The following is a 4,297-nucleotide window of genomic DNA, read 5'->3' as shown; positions in this document are numbered from 1 at the left end:
ATATTTTCAGCATGCTTCACACTGAAGCAAAATAAATGCAGATGAAGAGCATAATTGCATTACATCTGGTGTTGGTTTTAGTTTTGTCTGAGACGTCTAAAAAGGTCTGAAGAAATTAAACGGTTCTTTTCATAAAAAAGATGGGTTGCCTCTAATTCATTTTAAACGATGAATAAACTTAAAATTTAAATGGTGCCTTTTAATTTAAATAATGGCTGATGGGTTTTAAAATATATTTTTTTTATTATCTCTGTGAATAGACAATAAAATGGAATGTAAGCTACTGCACAAAGGAAATGAGTGACTTTGATGATGAATGTGTCTTGACGGATGGTGTAACCCCCCTAAGCCTTCCTACTCTCCAGCTCTCCTGTCATGGCCAAATATGGAGGTCAGACCACCTCTCATAGCTGCTCCCTGGTGCAAGGAAACAACTGAAACAGGCATGCCATGCTGTTTCACTATTTTCACTCATTCAGTCAATCATTGTCCGGAATAAAAGTGTGATATAATTTGGATATTGTTTACTGTTCTCTCTCATTTTTATTAGGACCAAGAAAATAATAAAACACAGGGCTTATCTTCACATCAACATAAAAAGGGGATTATTTCTCATTCATAATGTGCAAAATGTTCTTTGTTTTTTGTTTTTTTTCTGGGTTTTATCTAAGGGCAACCTGATTCTAAATGTTTTTTTTATTTATTTATCTTTTTTTGTATGTTTTTTTTTTATTTATTATTTTTTCAGTGTTTTTTGTTTGTTTGTTTGTTTTTTCATTAATCCATTCACCTATAACCCTTGGACACAAAATATGTGTACAGAGATATATGACGGAACTCAGTATATTTTCCAAAACTTTTTTCTGATGACTGTGAGTATTTATTCTTCACTATACCATATATTACTAATACTAATGGTTTGGAAATGCTGATGGACTATGATCTTAGCCCGAGAGTGTGAAAAACTGGTCAAAAGCCTTATTCTCTTTCAGTTTTTTCTAAGATATTACGCTACTTGTATCCTTGAACAAATACATGATGTTTCAAAGATATATGTATAAGTATTTTCCACCTTTAGCTTGTTTTCTTTATTATTTTTTGTATGCCTGCCGATATGTAGTATTGTTATTAATTGCATAGGAGTTATACATCTATTTTCAGATATTTCTTTCTTTCTAAATGCTAGTTTCACAAGTGAAAAATAATTGGATTTTAGCAATCCAGATTTTTTTATTTGGTTGTTTTTATATACCTGGTAGTCTCAAAATTTGTAACTTCTTCTATAATCTTCCCTTCATAAAATAAGCTAAAATTTTGGAAGCGATCCGGCAACAGGAAATAAAAAAAGATTGCTTTATCTAGTATAAAAGGCAAAATAATACACAACCTTGTTAAATGTTATGCCATTTGTCAAGACTCAGCCAAAGTTTTACAAAAATAACATTGAAAAAACATATTTATTACATATAAATTACTGTTGCTATAGAAAATGAAATTAAATTCCGTGCCAAATATTTCAGTTTCCACATTTCCTACAACAAAACTACAACGTGGATATACACTGCAAATGCGTCATCCCACTGTGGGCAGGTATTTTCTTCAGCAGGAAAAGAGGCATCCGTCGTAGTATTGTTTCAGAGGATTTTTATTTATTGTATTTATAAATCTGATACCAAAGCATCGTTTATCTGCCCAGCAGTGCACTACTTTGAATGACACACAGTCTTAACGAGAGAAATTAAAATTGATGACACTGGCCAAGTAAAATATAAAAAGAACTGAAGGTTGTGAAATGATTTGACAAAGTACTGACCTGCTGCACATTTAAAATGTAGCTTTAGAGTTCAAAATCATTTCCCAATGTTCTGGCAGCTAAGCTCCAATATGCTTTTACTAAGAACGTCATGTCAGTTACAACAGGCTAAGCCGAACACTCCCCCAGCCCTCATTACAGTTTTGTATCCCATTCGAGGAGAACTGATTGGTAACAGAATAGGAGTAAAAATAATGAAGAACCACCTCAGGCTTCCAGCTAACAGGCTTTCCACTTAATACCATCTTTTCAATGATGAGGGAAATTACCGGCTGTCATCAAGTCATGGTACATTACTTACATCAGAGACTAAATTATATCTCTCTAACTTAGTTATTGTACCTGGGTAATACACTTAGGGTTCTTAGAAATGTTATAATAGAATAAATCTTTCTCTATTGGGGCATGTCAAGCTGCTTCAATAAATTAAAACACATCTGTATTACAGGCTATTTTAACATTCCTGTCTTTAAAACTCTGCAAAACTTCATTTTATTAAGAATATGTATCAAATTAAGAGATATTATATCAAAGGATGAAAAAATCCTTTATCATTTAATAGCCATCCCCATCTTTTCACTTGTTTGAAAAATGTGAAACACCTTCAAGGAAATACATATTCTATACTAAAGACTTATACCTCGTTCCCACTTGCCAAAAAACCCATTTAAACCAGGCATAAAGGGAGAGCATTAGACCTGGGTAAACTCGCTAATTTAGATGATATCATTGAACGTACATCACAACATCGCACTTTCATTCAACTCTACTTGCATTCAGTAAACATGGCGCAGTACTGGTAAGAGGGATTCTGATGGACAAAAGAGCCAAACAATAAAGCACATTGACTATCCCCTGACTCCTGTTGCTTTCCATTGTCTGTCAGCTGACCTTTCTTTGCAACTGGAAAAAGAAAGGATGTCTACCACATTAGTAGAACTGTTGGCTAAGGTTGAACAGGTGCTGTAGAATCCTACAGCTGATCTGCACAGGATTTCAGGACTCTGGAGCTGACAACATCAGGACCTGGTGACTTATTATGATTCAGTCTCTCCAGTTGCCCCCTCACTTGACTTCTAGAGACAGACAGGTGAAAGGCAGAGGGAGCAGTGCCAGCTTCTGATTTGGCTGACAAAAACTTAATAGAAGCAGGTGAGTCAATGGCAGTGGAGGGCAAGATTCTCATGTGTTTGTGAGCAAGAGAGGTGGATGCCGAGGTTGTTCCTGAACTGAACCAGTTGAAGAATGTATTCAGTTAATTGGCTCTGTCCAGATTTTCATTTGTCTGATCATACTTCTGCTTGAAGTCTGTGATCTTCTTCATCCCTGACCACACATCTCTGATTTTGTTTTGCTGGAGTGTGCTTTCCAGCTTCTTCCTGTACACCTCCTTGCTTTCTCCTATCTTAACCTTTAGTTCTTTCTGTATTCACCTAATTATCTCCATGTCTATTTTCTTGAAGACTTACTTTTTTTGTTAAGGAGTTACTTCAGATCACTTGTGAACCATGGTTTATTATTTGGGAAGCATTTTACTCTTCTGGTAGGGATGGTGTCATCTAGACAGAAGTTTGTGTAGTCTGTCACACACTCAGCTATTGCAATAATGTCCTCTCCCTGTGGCTGACTCATCCCGATCTGTAGCCTGAAAACCACATTTCAGGATTTCTTCAGGTTCCTGTGACCATCTTCTTAAAGTTCTTTTTAATGCAGGTTGTCTATTATAAAGTGCTTTGAACTCTGAGCAGAGAAAAACAAGATTGTGATCAGATTGTGATCTGAAGTTCGAGATATGATCCTACAGCCACATGCTGCACTGCCAATATTCTGGCTGGGTCTGACTAGGGCTTGGAGTTCTTCCAACTTGTTTCCTAAACGTCTGATGACTGATGGAAGAGATGGCTTCAATTTCTTGTCCCTCTAGTGTTGCCTTGCTAATGCTCTGCATCCCGGTGCCTCCTTTTCAACTCATCTGATACTTGTGGAGGTATTTGCTGTATTATTTCAGCTTCAAATTTGTTAATTAGCTGCTCCCAGGTGTAACATCAACTTGCTATGGGTTCTGTGGTTACACATCAAAACAAGTTACCTAAAAAGGAAAAAATCTTTTCAGTTTTAGAGTAAGAAAAAGATTGTGATCAATAAGAAACTAAAGTTCTCGTAAAAACAATATCGGAGTTGAGCTAGCAATGTGCCGCCACCTTAAGCAGCAGTTCTAGAAAAAAATGTTCATGTTAGTGATAAATCTTCCTCGAGCTTCAGGGTTACCTGTGGAGGGGCAGACAAAACAAAAGTTATTCTCTTTGGACCAGAATTTCTGAAAATAAGCTAATTAGTCACTCAGTTCTTCTGGGTGTAATTAAATTGATCTCCCACTGCAAAAAATATAAATAGGGGTCGGATGCAATGTGTGTTGGGTGGCGGCCGAGGGAGGGGACCCTAGCGGTCTGATTCTCGGCTGCAGAAGCTGGCTCTAGCGACGTG

This window comes from Cyprinodon variegatus, unplaced genomic scaffold, assembly GCF_000732505.1.
Source record: "Cyprinodon variegatus isolate N-32 unplaced genomic scaffold, C_variegatus-1.0 Scaffold29, whole genome shotgun sequence".
Classification (NCBI taxonomy): Eukaryota; Metazoa; Chordata; class Actinopteri; order Cyprinodontiformes; family Cyprinodontidae; genus Cyprinodon; species Cyprinodon variegatus.
The sequence above is the reverse complement of the archived record's forward strand: the minus strand, read 5'-3'. Positions refer to the sequence as shown.